The following is a 20,080-nucleotide window of genomic DNA, read 5'->3' as shown; positions in this document are numbered from 1 at the left end:
GGAAAATTAATCGAATATTAATCGATAAAATCAAAAATATTTAGTATCATATAAGTGACAAATATTTAAAGTTTGCAAATTGCTCCTTTTTGTTAATTACGTTGGCCGAGACTGTTCTTCAATGTTAACACATGATATAGATTCTTCCACCTTCCTTAATTGTTTCATGAAGACATTAACGATAATTAGACGTTAACCACAGTAAGTTTCTCATTTATTTTATCAAAACATATTGATTATTATTTATAAAAGAGCAACAGTTGTCGGGAGAAATTCGTAACAATATGAATGGAGGTTATTGAAATTATGAAGTAAATTATGTTGATTTGAACCTATTTTTACGAAGAACATAAAGAACACAAGACAAAAATTGATGGATGTTGTAGCTGATATTGTTTGATGATTCGTTGAATGTCAGAGAAACATTTTTTATTATCTTTTATTTCAGACTTTCGATCATCAGTAATCAAGAGGCCTACGTAACCTTTTATAGGGGTTCAAACTAAGAACATAGTGGACAAGTTAACCAGATGGGCTTGGATTTCATCCAGTCCATCAAGGCCCAAGTTCATTTACTGTGGGGCTGTTTGTAAAAAGTCCATATTTGTCCATGGCCCAAACCCAATTCGGTTGTAATAGGCTGTCATGCAATTAGGCAAATATATCTCGTTGGTGAGGCACGAGAATGATAAGTGGCATTTTATACCACTTAGAACGTCTTAAAATGGCTTAAATTGGTGTCTTGAAATCAAGTATTTTGTGTATTTGATGCGTTTTTCTAGTGTTTGCGCGTTTCAGGGTAATAGTTGCATTTCGGGGGAGTAATCCTTAATAATAAGCCTTGGCATGTGTCTAGCATTGCGAGAGGGAAGAGAGGAGCAGATTACAGCGAAGAAACGGAGCAAAAATCAGACATTTTCCAGTAGGGGTCTGAGCGCCCGCTCAGCTATGCTGAGCGGCCGCGCAGGAAGCTGAGCGCCCGCTCAGCTATGCTGAGCGGCCGCGCAGGGACGGGAAATTATAATATTTATTTTAGACTCCTATTTCTGTTTGGCTTCCAACTTCTGAGTAATCTGAGTTTTATGGGACTTCTATATAAGTGGATTTCAGAGACATTTCACGTGTGTTGAATCGTTGTATTAATCAAGGAGCGAAGTAGATAAGGAAGAAGACCGTTTTAGCACACCGCAACGAAGAGGAAGCATATTTTATTGTGATTCTTTATTTCGTTGTAACATTGGATGCTAGTTTTCTTTGCTTTGAACTTATTTACTCTTGTGACGTACTCTGGTTTAATATAATTAGTTTAGTTATTATTCTCTTGTATTTATTTATCATGTTTTCATATGAACCCATGATGACGATAAGTGCTATCATGGGCTAATCGTGATCATGGGGTCATAACGGATTTACTATGGAATTCTTTAGTTAGTTGTTCAATACCTTAGTGTGTGATGATTGTATGATATCTAGTATTGGTTGTGCGTATTCACTTTATGTGCGTAGCTAACATATAAGATATGGTGTTAATCTTTTGTGAAGCGACGGTGGATCTCGAGATTTAGAACTTGCCATGCTAGCATAGGTTCATGTAGATGTTGCATGATTAGTGGGTAACTCTAAACATTTTATTCGCCCTGTGTAATCAAAAGGAATAACTTGTGCTTAAATTATTATGTTGTCAATTTCTGTAGACATATAGGGACTCAACATAATTGATGCTTATTCAACTTCTATCTTAATTGTGGATGTTTGTTAGAATGGTATTAGTACAATGAAAGTTGGCTTTTATCAGTTTCGTGTTATTCGATTAATATCATCACTGTTGCATGCTAAGGGTAATAACAATGACTATTGAAGGAAGTAGTAATGAAGTTGTGATCTCATGAGTGTTTTAATATTATTTTATTCGCCCTAACAAGTTTTTGGCGTTGCTACCGGGGACTCGGCGTATTTGTTTAGTTTATGTACTTACCATCATTGGTCGTTAGGACTCAGTGATTAAGACGTGTTACTTATTGTTTCCGGTTGTGTTTAAGGTACTTTAGCGAGCGTTTATGCAAACTCGTTCTCGTACTCGCAAGAGGACTTTAGATACAGCTGAAGAGACAGACGAAGTTCTTGATATTCCGGAGAAGATAGATTTTGAAGATTCGGATTCAGGAAGTGAGCAGAAAGAACCAGTAATCATGGGTGATCGTATTGTTTCGACCGATCCAGCTCTTATGGACTTCTCTCGGCCTAAAATTGATGACATTCAGTCAAGCATTCTTCATCCGGTTATTCAAGCTAACACCTTTGAAATCAAGTCGGGCACTATTCAGATGGTGCAGAATTCTGTTTCTTTTGGAGGTGCTGCGACTGAAGACCCCAACATGCACATAAGGAATTTTTCCGAGATCTGCAGTACTTTCAAATATAATGGCGTGACTGATGAGGCTATCAAGCTGAGGCTTTTCCCATTCTCACTGAGGGACAAAGCTAAGGACCGGTTACATTCTGAACCAGCTGGGTCCATCACTACTTGGCAAGATCTTGCGCAAAAGTTTATGGTGAAGTTTTATCCATTGGCAAAGACTGCTGCTATGAGGAGTGATCTTACTCAGTTTGCGCAGCAACCTACAGAATCTATGTGCGAAGCTTGGGAACGCTACAAGGAAATGTTGATAAAGTGTGCACAGCATGGAATGCCCGATTGGATGGTGATCACTGGTTTCTATAATGGTTTGGGGGCCCAATCTCGGCCCATGCTCGATGCAGCAGTTGGAGGCGCCTTGTGGGCCAAAAGCTATACTGAGGCTTATAATCTTATTGAGACTATGGCTGAAAATGAGCATCAAAACCCAACTCAGAGGATGATGCCTGGGAAGGTAGCAAGTATTCTGGAAGTCGATGCAGCCACCGCTATTGCAGCGCAGCTCCAAACGCTGTCTATGAAGTTCGATTCTCTAGCTACCTATGGAGTCAATCAAATAGCTATGGTCTGTGAGCTTTGTGCAGGTTCTCATGCTACGGATCAGTGTTCTCTTGTCAACGAATCTGTTCAGTATGTGAACAATTATCAGCGATAACAGCAGCCTGTGCCAACTACTTATCATCCTAACAACAGAAATCATCCAAATTTCTGCTGAGGGTAATAATCAGAATGCTATTCAGCCACCATATCAGCAAGGTATGAGTAAACAGTTCAATCCACCTGGATTCCAGCAACCACAGCAGTATGCTCAAAGGCAAGCATATCCTCAACAGGGAAGTGCAGCTGCACCCACTAGTGCTGATTTTGAGGAACTTAAGTTGTTGTGCAAGAGTCAGGCGGTTTCTATCAAGACCTTGGAAAATCAAATCGGTCAAATAGCCAATGCAGTGCTCAATCGTCAACCTGGAACACTTCCCAGTGACACGGAAGTACCAGGCAGGAAGGAGGCTAAAGAACAAGTCAAGGCTATAACCTTAAGGTCTGGGAAAGTTGATGATACTGAAAAGGCAAAAGAAGGAGAAGCTGAAGTTAGAGATGAAGAAGCTAAGTAAAAGGAGAAAGCGGCGGAACCAAGGAAGACTACTGTTGAACACACTCTGCCTGAGGGTAATACAGGGGAGAAACAACTCTATCATCCACCACCTTTCCCTAAGAGATTGCAACAACAAAAGCTGGATAAGCAGTTCGGTAAGTTTCTGGAGGTGTTCAAGAAACTTCACATCAATATACCTTTCGCTGAGGCTCTGGAGCAAATACCTAGTTATGCGAAGTTTATGAAGAGTATTCTTTCAAGGAAGGTGAAACTGGATGACCTTGAGACCGTTGCTCTAACGGAAGAATGCAGCGCTGTGCTGCAGCAAAAGTTACCACCAAAGCTTAAAGATCCAGGAAGCTTCACCATTCCTTGCACCATTGGCAAGTTGTCATTTGAAAAGTGCCTTTGTGATTTGGGAGCAAGCATCAATCAAATGCTGTTGTCGATCTTTAAAAATTTAGATTTGCCTGATCCAAAACCCACCTACATGTCTCTACAATTGGCAGATCGTTCTATTACTTACCCAAGGGGCATAGTGGAGGATGTGCTAGTCAAGGTGGATAAACTCTTCTTTCCTGCGGACTTTGTTATTCTGGATTTCGAGGAAGATAAGAAGATTCTCATAATCTTGGGAAGACCTTTTTTGGCTACTGGCCGTACCTTGATAGATGTGCAGAAAGGTGAACTTACTATGCGGGTGCTGGATCAGGATGTGACCTTCAATGTATTCAAAGTAATGAAATTCCCTACAGAAGATGAGGAGTGCTTAAAAGTGGATGTGATTGATTCCGCGGTACTTCAGAACTCGATCATATGTTAATGTCTGATGCATTAGAAAAGGCCTTAGTGGGGGATTTTGATAATGATGATGAAGATGGCAACGAGCAATTACAATATCTTAACGCTTCTCCCTGAAGGCGAAAGCTGGAAATGCCGTTTAAATCTCTTGGTACTTCTGACCTCAAGAATGCTGAAGGAAAGCTCAAACCATCAATTGAGGAAGCACCTACCTTGGAGCTTAAGCCATTACCTGAACACTTGAGGTATGCTTTTTTAGATGATACATCTACTTTACCTGTTATTATTACATATGACCTTTCAGGTAGTGAGGAGGACAAGCTCTTAAGGATTTTGAGAGAATTCAAATTGGCTATTGGATGGACCATAGCAGACATCAAAGGGATCAGCCCTTCATATTGCATGCATAAGATTCTGCTAGAGGAGGGTAGTAAGCCAACTGTTGAGCAACAGTGCAGACTTAATCCTATCATGAAGGAGGTGGTGAAGAAAGAAATTCTGAAATGGCTGGATGCAGGCATCATTTATCCTATTTCTGACAGTTCTTGGGTGAGCCCCGTGCAATGTGTGCCTAAGAAAGGAGGTATTACTGTGGTAGCAAATGAGAAGAATGAGCTCATTCCCACTCGAACAGTTACAGGATGGAGAGTATGCATGGACTATCGAAAGTTGAACAAGGCCACGAGGAAGGATCACTTCCCTCTTCCATTTATTGATCAGATGCTTGACAGGTTGGCTGGTCATGAGTATTATTGTCTTCTGGATGGTTACTCAGGGTATAATCAGATTTGTATTGCACCAGAGGATCAAGAAAAGACTACCTTCACTTTTCCATTTGGCACATTTGCTTTTCGCAGAGTTTCGTTTGGGTTATGTGGCGCACCGGCCACTTTTCAGAGATGTATGATGGCTATATTCTCTGATATGATTGGGAATAATGTCGAGGTGTTCATGGACGACTTCTCCGTCTTTGGACATTCGTATGATGAATGTTTGAATAATCTTCGTGTCGTGCTCAAAAGGTGTGTGGAAACTAATTTGGTGCTCAATTGGAAAAAATGTCATTTTATGGTGCGGGAAGGCATTATTCTTGGGCATAAGGTCTCTAGCAAGGGTCTTGAGGTGGATAAAGCCAATGTGGGAGTCATTGAAAATCTTCCACCACCTATTTTTGTGAAAGGAATCCGTAGTTTTCTTGGTCTTGCGGGTTTTTATCGGCGTTTCATCAAGGACTTTTCGAAGATATCTAAGCCGCTGTGCAACTTGCTTGAGAAAGATATGCCTTTCAAATTTGATGAAGAATGTTTGACGGCATTCTAGACTCTTAAGAAGAGTTTAATCACTGCGCCAGTTATTACAGCACCGGATTGGACAGGGCCTTTTGAGATGACGTGTGATGCGAGTGATTATGCGGTAGGCGCAATTTTTGGGCAGCGCAAGAATAATCTCTTTCATGTGGTCTACTATGCTAGCAAGACCTTAAATGGGGCACAAATGAACTACACCACTACTGAGAAGGAGCTCTTAGTTATAGTCTTTGGGTTCGAGAAATTTAGATCTTATCTGCTTGGGACAAAAGTGACAGTATTCACTGATCATGCGGCCATTCGCTATTTGGTTTCCAAGAAGGATTCGAAGCCGAGACTCATTCGTTGGGTGCTCTTACTATAGGAATTTGAGTTAGATCAAGGATCGGAAAGGTACTGAGAATCAAGTAGCTGACCATCTCTCTAGATTGGAGAATCCCGAGTCTACTTCACAGGATAAGACATTGATCAACGAATCTTTTCCGGATGAGCAGTTGTTCGCAGTTCAGGAGGAAGATCCATGGTTTGCAGATATTGTAAACTATCTTGTCAGCAATATTTTGCCTCCTAAGTTGACCTCAGCTCAAAAGAAGAAGTTTCTGCATGAGGTGAAGTGGTATATGTGGGATGAACCACATTTGTTTAGACAAGGAGCTGACCAGATCATCAGGAGATGTATCCCGTTCTGTGAGACGGAGGGGATATTACGAGACTGCCATTCCACAATTTATGGTGGACACTATGGTGGTGAGAAGACGGCAGCTCGTATTCTGCAAACAGGTTTTTTCTGGCCTACTTTGTTTAAGGATGCTCATCAGTTTTTTTTAAGGTGTGATCATTGCCAACGAGTGGGAAATTTTATGGGGCCTTTTGTCTCGTCCTGCAACAATCAGTACATCTTGATGGCAGTCGATTATGTCTCAAAATGGGTAGAAGTCAAAGCTCTACCGACAAATGATGCAAAGGCAGTGTTGAATTTTCTTCATAAGCAAATTTTCACAAGGTTTGGAACGCCTCGGGTAATCATAAGTGATGAAGGGTCGCATTTCTGCAACCGTAAGTTCACTTCTATGATGCAGCGTTATAATGTGAATCATCGAGTTGCTACTGCCTATCATCCACAAACAAATGGCCAAGCGGAAGTGTCTAACAGAGAGATCAAGCGCATTCTAGAGAAGGTTATTTGTCCGTCAAGGAAGGATTGGTCTTTAAAGCTCGATGAAGTTGTTTGGGCTTACAGAACAGCATATAAAACTCCACTTGGTATGTCCCCGTTTCAACTTGTGTATGGTAAGGGATGTCATTTACCTGCGGAGCTTGAGCATAAGGCTTATTGGGCGTTGAAAAAGTTGAACCTGGATCTAGATGCAGCTGGAAAGAAGTGAATGCTTCAGCTTAATAAATTGATGAATTTCGACTCCAAGCGTACGAGAACAACAAAATATACAAGGAAAAGGTGAAGAGGTGGCACGATAGGAAGCTACATCCTAAGTTATTCGTGTCGGGGCAACAAGTTCTCTTATTCAACTCTCGTCTCCGACTTTTTCCTGGGAAGTTGAAATCAAGGTGGTCTGGACCTTTTATTGTCAAAATTGTGTTTCCACACGGAGCGGTGGGGATTTTTGAGAATGATCTGGACCAAGCATTCAAGGTTAATGGTCAACGTTTGAAGCACTACTATGGGGACACGGCAAACCGAGAAGTGGTTAGTGCCGTTTTATTGTCAACTTGAGGAAGGTACGCAACGTCAAGCTAATGATGAAAAAGAAGCGCTGCGTGGGAGGCAACCCATGATTTGTTGTTACAGGAACCTTTAGAAGTTAATAACCTATCCAAAACCACAAAAAAATCAGAAAAACCGGGCTGGAAAAAAAAACTCCAGTGACCCCCTGAGCGCCCGCTCAGCTTTGCTGAGCGACCGCTCAGGGGTCGGCTGAATGAAATTTTTTTGTAGTTCAATAAAAATTCAAGAAAAATCAGAAAAATAAAAACACAAATTTCAGACCATAAAACCCACGACCTATTCCCCATTATCCCATGATTTTTACCCATAAACCCACTCCTAATCAAATTCTACCCTAATCCATTCCCTATATATACATACACCTATCCCACATATCTCTCACACAACATCTACACTCAAACTCTCTCCCAAACACTAAAACACAATTCGCAAGCACTTTTATTCAGATTAAATGGCACCCAAGAGAGCAAGGACTATTGATAGCAGCAACACTGTGCCTACGGCTGATTCTTCGAGGGGTACTGGTGCGAGGCCTCGGTTGAATGATAGGGCTGCGGAGGAGGAGTACACTAGGCTTTTGGGGAAGCCGATTCTGAAGGAGAGGGGGTTTTTACCATCGGGGAGGGATGGTGAGTTGTTACCTATGATTGCTGAGAAGGGGTGGATAGCTTTTTGTGAGTCACCTGAAGCAGTGCTGATGAGCGTGGTTCGCGAGTTCTATGCGAACGCAAAGGCCGAGAAGAATGGGTTTTCTGTGGTCCGGGGGATGACGGTGGATTATCACCCAGCGGCGATTCGCCGTGTGATTGGGCAGCGAGAGAGGAAGTCCACGGAGGAGAACTGGAATGAGAAAACTACTGAGGATTTTGACTTGGATTTGATTTGTGCTACTCTCTGTAGGTCGGGCACAGTTTGGACCTTCAAGACTGGAACTAATGAGTATCGTCACTTTCCGGCGATCGCGATGAACAGGTATGCCCGTGCATGGAATGCGTTTATTTGTGCTAATATTCTGTCATCTTCGCATGCACATGAGGTCACAGTTGAGAGAGCATAGTTATTGTGAGGAATTTTGAATGAGGAGTAATATGTGGACCTTGGTGAGTTCATCTACCAAGGAATTCTGAAGATTTTGAGGGGAGCTAAGCACATGAACATCCCTTATGCATCCACGGTTACTAAGCTTTGCCGAGCGGTGGGAGTTTAGTGGCCGTCTCATGAGAAATTGTAGTTGTCGGCCGCTCCTATTGATTCCGGGACTCTGAATGTGATGCAGGAGTGGACCGGTGGTGAGCCCGAGGAGCATGGGCTGGGTTATCGTCTTCCAGGAAAATATATCTCGTTGGTGAGGCACGAGAATGATAAGTGGCATTTTATACCAATTAGAACGTCTTAAAATGGCTTAAATCGGTGTCTTAAAATCAAGTATTTTGTGTATTTGATGTATTTTTCTAGTGTTTGTGCATTTCAGGGTAATAGTTGCATTTCGGGGGAGTAATCATTAATAATAAGCCTTGGCATCTGTCTAGCATTGCGAGAGGGAAGAGAGGAGCAGATTACAGCGAAGAAACGGAGCAAAAATCAGACATTTTCCAGTAGGGGTCTGAGCGCCCGCTCAGCTATGCTGAGCGGCCGCGCAGGGACGGGAAATTATAATATTTATTTTAGACTCCTATTTCTGTTTGGCTTCCAACTTCTGAGTAATCTGAGTTTTATGGGACTTCTATCTAAGTAGATTTCAGAGACGTTTCACGTGTGTTGAATCTTTGTATTAATCAAGGAGCGAAGGAGATAGGAAGAAGACCGTTTTAGCACACCGCAACAAAGAGGAAGCATATTTTATTGTGATTCTTTATTTCATTATAACATTGGATGCTAGTTTTCTTTGCTTTGAACTTATTTACTCTTGTGACGTACTCTGGTTTAATATAATTAGTTTAGTTATTATTCTCTTGTGTTTATTTATCATATTTTCATATGAACCCATGATGACGATAAGTGCTATCATGTGATCATGGGGTCGTAACGGATTTACTATGGAATTCTTTAGTTAGTTGTTTAATACCTTAGTGTGTGATGATTGTATGATATATAGTATTGGTTGTGCGTATTCATCTTATGTGCGTAGCTAACATATAAGATAGGGTGTTAATCTCTTGTGAAGCGACGGTGGATTTCGAGATTTAGAACTTACCATGCTAGCATAGGTTCATGTATGATGTTGCATGATTAGTGGGTAACTCTAAACGTTTTATTCGCCCTGTGTAATAAAAAGGAATAACTTGTGCTTAAATCATTATGTTGTCAATTTCTGTAGACATATAGGGACTCAACATAATTGATGCTTATTCAACTTCTATCTTAATTGTGGATGTTTGATAGAATGGTATTAGTACAATGAAAGTTGGCCTTTATCAGTTTCGTGTTATTCAATTAATATCATCACTGTTGCATGCTAAGGGTAATAACAATGACTATTGAAGGAAGTAGTAATGAAGTTGTGATCTCATGAGTGTTTTAATATTATTAATTCGAAGTGTTAATTAAGTGGGTAATTTTAGTAGTTAATTATAGTTAATAATTAGTTAACAATCTAAGTGTTATTGTCTTAACATTTAGAAGTAAACATACATTGGTGAGTGAGTTAATTTGAACATAATTAGTCTGAGTCTCTGTGGGAACGAACTAGAAAGTATTCTATATTACTTGCGTGTGTTATTAGCGCGTGTTTTCGCCCTAACAGAGAACACCTGCATGCTTCACATGCGACCCCTTAGAGTGTGATCATGCGATGTGGCCTTATGGAGAGCATGGCCTCGCATGCGACCCATTAGATTCTAGTCATGCGATGTGGTCGTATAGAGAGTATGTGCGATCACTGGAGACATGGCCCCGCAGAGCGATCCTTCCTCGTATGCGACCCCTTGAGGCATGATCATGGATTTTCAAGTCAAATGGAGAATAAGTTGATAGCGAAGTATCACTTTTTAGGGCTAGGCTTGCATGTCTTCAATCATTGTATTGTAATAGAGATTGTTTTCATGTGATGTGATCCCAGGAAAATGTAAGTAATGTTGACCTCTAAAAGGTCCTTCCAAGTGCGATATAGTGTTGCAAGGACTCTATGATGTGCCTCTATGGGATCATGTAGTCATAAGTTGTTGAAATTATATCTTACTTGGTATTGCATGTTTTCATCCTATATTGAGGTAGATTTCTCATATTGACATATTTCCGGGTAGGGTCATAAATGTAGGCCCCTGGGTCACTACCTTAATGGTAAATTTATCAGACACGCTAGTCTTGATTTGAAATTTCAATAAAAATAATTCCAAGTAGTATGACCTCTCTTTGAGAGCCCAACTTTGTCAATACATCTGCCCCATGATTCTAATTCCTTGGGATGCGCTCCATCCTATCTTCATCTTCAGAGCCAGCTTGAGGACATGGATAAGGGACTCATCAACATATAGGGCCCACCAGGGGACATATTTTGCACATTCTCGAGGGGTTCCACTACCCTTGAGGTTGCTATAAGAACCCTAAAGTCATCCTCATAATGAGCCGTGAACTCAAGCAGAAAGTTGGCCAATATTTGACCTTCAAAGCGCCCCAAGGATAATACGCCCCATCAAAGTTTCCTAAATCCACAATTTAGTTGAGAGGTGGCCCTAGGTGTGCCTTAAGTTCTGAGAGGCCTCATTGTTAGGTCCAAATATACATACAGAGGGGGTGAATGTATGTTTTTCGTTTTTCATTAATTAATTGCAGCGGAAAATAAACTTCGAAAATGAAATAAACAAACACTAAGAGATTCACAGAATAATTCTTTTTATTAAGAAATTAAATCGTAAAGGTTTGCTTACAACTCCGAATATAAATCATTCGAAGCAACAAATATAGAGAGAACCAAAATAATAGCAATCAATTTGGGGTTCTATCTATCACTCTAAAAATTCAAAGCTCCCATCAAAAGATATTAAATACAATTAAGAGAGCTTTAAATAATGAGTGTTACAAGTTTGTAAGGCTTTAATGATGTGAAATAAATTGGGCAGCACTTCTCTCCTTAATTTCAATAAATGAAATCAACCCACTCTGCAAGAAAAATTCTGCAGAGTTGTAATGGTGTTTTGCTGAGAAGTGTATTTTTTCAATCTGCTACAAATTTGGTTTTGTAGTGGTAGAATTGTAGAAGAGATAAAGATTAAATATGTGGCTTAACTATGTCCACACATTTAAAATTGTACAGCCTGCAAAAATAATTCTATGGCGATCAATAGCAAAAGCAGTTGAAATAATATATGTGGCGACTTTTATTTTTGAACTCTATGGCTACTCGGGTGAGCAGTAGGAGAATATTTGTACACATTTCTTTTCTTTACTTGGACAACAACCAACAGACTTAGGAGGTCGCTATACGTTTTTTCACTCGCGAGAATCACACAACAACATCCGCCTTTTTACTTGGTAAATTTATGTCTGTGGCAACTCCGAGTAGGAGGGAGTAGAGGAGTGGTACTGAGTTGAACAAATAAAAAATGAACAGCCCTGCTTTGGTTATTTAATAATGTTGAGTAAACAAAACAAAACAAATATCAATTGCATGCAAGTGGCAGAGAAGTTGTACGCGGGAGACGAGAATTATGCGTCAGGAGGCGCTTGTCGACCACGCGCTGAGAGAAAACGAACTGGAAGGCTAGCGCGTGCGCTTCATGCGCGTGGAAGTTTTGCTGCATGGAGAAACAGAAACCCAGCCAAGTTTATATTGTAATGTTTATTTTGTACTCCAATGCATGCGGGCCCCGCCATGTGCAAGCCTTTCCTTGCATCGAACAACAACAACCGAGAAGGTTGTTCACTCCTTTTTCTTTTGATTTTAAACTCTGCCAACTGATTTTTTTATACTACAAAGCTATTATACTCTGGTTTCTGTATTTAGTTAATTCGCATGCATTCAAGTAAAAGGAAAACGGGCTGGAAAAAAAATTAAACATTTGCTCTAAAGTTTTACTCTGAATACATTTTGAAGGATTACTAAACTAAGGGAGAGAGATTATAAAGAGATTATAGACTGATAGTCTTTCTATAACTAAGAAGAGGGATTTCTAACTTTATTGTACTAAGGAAAGGATTCTTCATCTTAGGGGGAGAGATTATTGGGCTTTGGTTCTATATTCCAAAATGTTTTCTATGTGCTTTATGGGAAGATCTGAAGATTATTGAAGACAGTATTTGAAAGACGTATCTATCTGCAACTTTACATAAGGGAGAGAAGAATTTGTTCTCTGCTGGAGCTGAATGCTTATAGAAGATGTGATAGATATACGATAGTATTATTTCCAAGTCCCGGATTGAAAGATGAAAGCTGATTGAAGATTTTTGGATAAGGTTAGTTGAGTTATCCTCCAAACTGTTACTTCTCCATTATTATTTGACCGTCAGGTATAACAGTCAAATAGGGGGAGATTGTTGAGCAAGATTGAAGCTGTATGTTTATTTCAACAATACTGGTTTGGATAACTCAACATAGAACAAGAATTTTGAAATAATCTATGTTCCACTAGGAACAGTACATATTGGTTATTTGGTATATGCACAAAAGATTTTGTTAGCTGCAGTGAAAAAGACGTCAACAGTGATCCGTATGAAGTTCATTAATATGTTCAGGCATCGGAGGAATAAGGTTGGTGTCGCTCGAAGCAGTTGTCAGAATCAGTGTGAAGACCTCAAGAATTCCTAGTGAAGTTGGTTATATTTGGTAGAAAACTTAACAGTGGTTTATTAAATTAAATAAATAGATAAGTGAGATTTCATTTATTTATTTAATTAAAAAAAATCAAATATTATATATTTTTCCAAAACTTAAATATTGATATTAAATTAGATAAATAAATCTTTTGAGATTAATTTATTTATTTAATATAAATCAATTTTTAATTTATTTATCTTAAAATTAAATGTGATTTTAAATTTAATAAATAAATGATTAATTTTCATTTATTCATTCAATAAAAATGAGTCATTGATTTAAAAATAAATCCAGTAAATCCTCGGCTTGTACTCCTCTGTATCTGCAAGCCTTTTAATCTCTGGGATTTGTACCTCAAAATATTTCCAGACTCCTCGAGTACAAAATCCGCTTAACCGTGTTCCTTAAAAATAATACTCTGTTTCCTTTCACGGATCACTGACGTCTCGTGCACGGGTCTGGTTCACAGACGACTAGTTCCGCTCTCAGGCCTTCGTATTATACCCGTATAAACAACCAAGTGAAGAGATTATTTGGTAACCATTCCTCACAGTGCAAGTGCGTGATTTCTTTTTAGTGATCTCACATTGTGTTTCACTCCACTCTAAACTCAAGTGTTTGTCACTCAGTCTCACAGTGTGTCACTCACTCAAAGCTCCAAACATCCAAGTGTACCTGCGAGAAAATCCTTTTCATAGAAAAGTTGCCTTCCACCTTCGAGGATAGAAACTCTCAGTCAAGAGATTCAGAAATATTCCTTCTGTGAGGGGAAATTAGGATTCTTTAAAATGGCAGAATTCCTGATAGCCCTCAACTTCCATGAATAAGTATACCTTATAAACTCGTCAGTTGATATCTGAGTCCTCATTTACAAGTTGTTATTTTGACTAAGTCAAAATCATATCCAGATTTGAATTTTGGGAAGATAACCAATAATCAACGATATGCCATTAGGGATCAAAGATTTCTTCTGAATTCTGTGAGGACTTATCAAAGTAACCAACCAAGATCATATGTTCTTATTCAAAATCAGAGATAAAGATTCTAACATGAACCAGGATTTCAACATATTGCCATTAACCTTGATATGGTTTGACAATGATTGCTGCGTCAATACCTTCCTTGTGTGTGTGAATCTCACATGTGCATTGGAAACATTTTAACCAAGGAGTAGTGACTCTTATACAGATGCCCTGGCTGACAGGCGAATTTTCAATAGATAACATTCTGTTGGGAGAATGCACCTAGTAACTGTTTATATGCCTTTTTCAGCTCTATATCCTTTTGAGAGAATACAGATGGGCTTATAGATGTCTCAGGTTATAGCTACTCCACTTCTTTGTAAGCGACAGAGCTGTAGGGTTGACATTTCCTTTCTTATGTGGTGCTTCTTGGCACTATCTCCCTCATCCTCAACACAACTCCAAAACCAAATGGTAATTTTGCCTGATCACTGAGTTGATATTTCAAGAGAGTTAAGTGAATCAGTACAAAATCTGGGGGATGTATCAGAGTAAGGTAATGAAATACTGTTTGAGAGGTGTTTGGTTCTAATGACTTGGGATAGAACCTATGAGGTGTGATAGGCTCTTAGTCAGTTGCTACAACTACTGAGGGTGTTGAATATCACAAATATCTGAAGTACAATATCAGAGAATTTGATGATCAAGAACAGAGTAGTCTCAGAACTAGAGATCTTTTACCTTTACTTATCACCATATGGATTCATGAAGGATGTCTCAGATGATCATGCTTTCTGATTCTTTTGATAATGTTACTCAAACAAATCTCATCAACTCAAAACAGTTCAAATTAGTCCAATATAGATCAATACTATAGAGGAAATAGATGACATTATTTTAAGCTTATAAGACATGCATAAGGTAATCAGAGTATAAGAAGTATATCAGGATCAAATATCCAGAACAAAACATAAGCATAGCAAGATCATCAGAGTTACATATAGGGTCAACATATAAGTCATACAATCATGTCACAACTATCACTATTTATGCTGCATATTTATTCTAGCACAAAATAAACAGAGGTTTTTTTTGCATGAACAGAGAGTCAGAGTGACCAAGGAATCTGTTTTCAGAGTTACCTAGGGTCTGAAACTCAACAAACATACAGAATTACTCAGAAAATAAAATATGATCACATAGAATAAAATCAGAGAAATCTATCTAGTTACACAGAATCTTAAAAAGGATCTAAGCCTATAAAACAGAATTATGATAGAATCACAAAAAAGATTACAGAATCTTAAATCAGAGTGCAACAATATTGAGATGTGTGTGTGTGTGTGCTAAGATAAATATCAATATCAAGTGTGTTTACATTAGAGACAACATATAACATGTAAATATTCAAACAACTCATATATTGCATCAAAAACTCTAACTTACTTACCACTATCATATAACATGTAAAGCATGGTAATCAGTTAGCTTCAAAACAAGTTTACAAACATGTATATATATAATGAATAGATATGTAAACTTACTTTCCCCTCAAAGCATCATCATTGGGGTAGTAAAGTTTACCCGTACCAAATTACATTTGTTGATTTCCAATTAATTGGACAAATTCAACATGCCAAGTTCACTGACCAACTTATTAAAGGTAACTTCATCAAGTGGCTTTATGAAAATATCTGCAATTTGGTCCATTGTGGGAACATAATGAAGTTCCACAATTCCATTCGTTATATGCTCTCGAATGAAATGATACCTTATATCAATATGTTTGGTCCTTGAATGCTGAACAGGGTTGTTTGAGATTGCTATGACACTTGTGTTGTCATAGTAGATATGAATATTCTTCAAATCAAGTCCATAGTCTCAGAGTTGGTTTCTCATCCAAAGAAGTTGAGAACAGCAGCTACCAACAACAATATATTCAGCTTCAGCAGTAGATGTAGAAACTGAATGCTGCTTCTTACTAAACCAAGAAACCAATCTTCTCCCAAGAAACTGACAGCTTCCTGAAGTACTCTTCCGATCAATCTTACAACCAGCGTAGTCAGAATCTGTATAGCCGATGAGATCAAAGCCCGTATCTTTGGGATACCTGATACCTAGATTAGGTGTACCCTTCAGATATCTGAAAATTCTTTTAACGGCTATCATATGAGATTCATTTGGATCAGCTTAGAACCGTACACACAAGCATGTAGCAAACATAATATCTGGATGACTCGCAGTCAGGTAGATTAATGATCCAATCATGCCTCGATAATGAGTGATATCCATCATCTTACCAGACCTGTCTTGATCAAGTTTTGTGGCAGTTGCCATCGGAGTCTTTGCAGGTGTTGAGTCTTCCAACTGATATTTCTTCAGAACATCTCTGATGTACTTCGTTTGAAAAATAAAGATACCGTCTGATTTCTGACTCACTTGTAATCCAAGGAAGTAGCTCAACTCACATATCATACTCATCTCATACCTACTTTGCATAAGCTTGGCAAACCTTGCACAAAGTGCATCATTCGTAGACCCAAATATAATATCGTCAACATAAAATTGCACAAATATGGTATTATCTTTATAATTCTTATGAAACATAGTCTTATCTATGACACCTCTAGTGAAACCATTTTCAAGAAGAAATTCTGAGAGAGTGGCATACCATGTTCTCGGCGCTTGCTTTAGACCATAAAGAGCCTTGAAGAGAAAATAGACAAAATCTTCAAACTCGGGATCTATGAAACCAGGGGGTTGCTCGCCATTCTTGAAGAGAACATAGACCTTTTCTTCAAGCTCACCATTCAGAAAAGCACTTTTCACATCCATCTGATATACCTTGAAGTTTGAATGTGCTGTAAACGCTAAAAATATCCTGATGGCTTCAAGTCTAGCAACTGGTGCAAAGGTCTCATCGTAGTTAATCCCTTCTTCTTGAGAGTATCCCTTAGAAACCAGTCTCGCCGATTCATTGTTGCAATTCCATCTTCATCAAACTTGTATCTGAAAACCCATTTTGTGCCAATCACTGATTTGTCTTTAGGTCTGGGTACAAGCTTCCACATTTTCTGTCGTTCGAACTGATTGAGTTCCTCTTGCATAGCAATCACCCAATCAGGATCTCCAAGAGCTTCATCTACTTTCTTTGGCTCCATTTGAGATAGAAACCCATAATAGAAATATTCATTTGATGTAGCTCTTCTAGTCTTGACTCCACTGTCAGGATTACTAAGTATCAAGTTCTGAGGATGGTTTTTACTCCATACTCTATGTCTTGGTAGACTAGCCCTTAATGACTCAGCATTTCCAGAATTGTGTTGAGTCTGACTACCGAATCCTTGTTCTTCTCCTTTTTCTGCTCCCCCTGAGTTGTTGTCAGCTCGATCTACAGAATCTGAAGCTTGAGGACTAGTCCCTGAGATAGTGTGACTTGTCTCATGACCATTACCTTCAGAATCTACATCAGAATTATGATCATTAGGATCATTACCATTGTCATTGTTGTCTGGAACAACTTCAGGTTCATATTCTCCATCAGAAATATCTTCAACATCAAGATTATCATTGTCATCTTCCTTCTGAATACTTGGGAGCTTGACATCATCAAATGTTACATTAAGGCTTTCCACAATCTTTTGATCACTAATCACATACACCCTGTAAGCCTTTGACTCCAGAGAATAGCCCAGAAAGATACCTTCTTCTGCTTTAGCATCAAACTTTCCAAGATGCCCATCGTCCTTAAGTACAAAGCACTTTCCTCCAAACACGTGAAAGTATTTCACTGATGGTTTCTTGTTGGCCATTAACTCGTAAGGGGTCTTCTCATTTATCTTTTTAATCATGCATCTGTTTTGAGTATAGCATGCAGTGTTAACTGCTTCAGCCCAAAAGTAAGTAGAAAGATTGGCTTCATTAAGCATAGTCCTTGCAGCTTCAACCAATGTTCGATTCTTCCTCTCAACCACTCCATTTTGTTGTGGAGTCCTTGGTGCTGAAAACTGTCTTGAGATGCCCTTCTCGACACAGAAATCATTCAGCTTTGCATTTCTGAATTCTGTTCCATTATCTGATCTGATTGTTCGCACATGCACTCTAGCTTCTAACTCAATCTTATTGATGTGATCAATAATCATAGCAGGTGCTTCATCCTTTGAATGTAATAATAACACCCACATGTATCTGGAATAGTTATCAACAATCACTAAGCCATATTTATTTCTTGACACAGACATGATATTGACAAGACCAAATAAATCCATGTGAAGGAGTTGTAGTGGTTCAGTGATGTCAGTCATTGTCTTCTTCTTGTGTGATGCCCTCTTTGACTTTCCCTTCTCACATGCTTCACAAAGTCCATCAGGACTGAATTCCATCTCGGGAAATCCTCTCACCAATTCCCTCTTAACCAAAGAATTCATGTTCTTGAAGTTCAAGTGGGAGAGCTTCTTATGCCATAACCAACTTTCATATGGAAAGGCTTTACTGTAGAAACACATTACTTGACCATCTACAGAATTCCAGTCAGCTACGAACAAATCACCCTTTCTAACTCCATTGAGAGTCAGCTTCTCATTCTTCTGATTAGATATTAAACACTTCTCCTTCTTGAACAACACTTCACATCCTTTGTCACATAATAGACTGATACTGAGAAGATTGTGCATAAGACCTTCAACCAGAGAGATTTATTTAATGATGACATTTCCAATTTCCAAACAGCCATATCCCGTAGTATAACCTTTGCTGTCATATCCAAAAGTAACCACTGGGCCAACTTTCTCAACCACCTTTGATAGCAGGGCTCTATCTCCAGTCATATGCCTTGAACATCCACTGTCCAGAATCCACATGACCTTCTTCTGCTTTATGCCCTGAAAACAAAAGTGATTAAGTTTTCTTTGGTACCCAAACTACGTTGGGTCCAGAAGACATAGAAGCATTTGAATATATAACATTTCTCTTCATAGAATTGACAGGCTTAACATTTTTTGCTTTATCATTGACTGTTTCCTTGTCACTTTCAGAAGCACTAACAGACTTGCTCTTGGGCTTGGTGACAAGTGCCACTTTCCTAGCTTTAGGAGGGCTTACATTCTTTGATCTACCAGTGTTCTTACTAACATGCTTATCATGATCATGAGATATATTATGTGAGTGTGTGGAATCAAGATAAGTGTGCATGAAAGATACTACACATGACATGCAAACAGATTTATTACACTTAAAAACTTTAGGCATGTTATGCATGTTATGCACATAAGCATTCTTAACATTGTCTACTTTAACCTTTCTACAAGCATGAGTAAGGTGACCAGCAGAACCACAATTGTTGCATAACTTCCTAGGGCCATTAGTTCATATCCTGCCATTTTTACTTCTATTCTTCTTATTCTTGGAAGTAAAACCTAGTCCGGCAAAAGATAAGTCAGAGTCACTAGCAACAGACGTAGGTTTCTTTGTCTTTTATCTCTTTGAGAGCTCAAGATCCTCAACAAGCATCTCATGATGAATATAAAGATTATCTTCATCAAAGGGCTCAACAGTAGCTTTCTTAAATAGAGGCATCTTAGCTTCCTTAAGAACATGAGGTGTACTAGGGGGATTAACAACTTTCTCTACAGCCTCATTTTCAACTACTCGTTTCTTAGAAGCTTTTCTAAGTTCGTCGTAGTCTAAGCCTATCCCAACCTTTCCACCTACTACTTGATCAGCTATGAGCTTTTTAGCAAGATTTGCATAATCAGTAAAATCTTGTAATTTAGTTTCTAATTCTGCATTCTTGTTCCTTAGCTCTTCCTCTGTCTCAAGGTGCTTAGTAATCTTAAGCTCTAAATATTTATTTTTTTGCTTAAGATTCTCAACACTGACCCTATCTAGAAATAACTTATCATTTTCATCTTTAACTTTCTTTAATTCTACTTTAAGGTCTTCGACATCAAGCAGAGTACATATAAGTGTAGTACTAACGTTTCTATACACTTATTTTACGGCATCAT

This window comes from Apium graveolens, chromosome 9, assembly GCF_009905375.1.
Source record: "Apium graveolens cultivar Ventura chromosome 9, ASM990537v1, whole genome shotgun sequence".
In the NCBI taxonomy this organism is placed as follows: Eukaryota; Viridiplantae; Streptophyta; class Magnoliopsida; order Apiales; family Apiaceae; genus Apium; species Apium graveolens.
The sequence above is the reverse complement of the archived record's forward strand: the minus strand, read 5'-3'. Positions refer to the sequence as shown.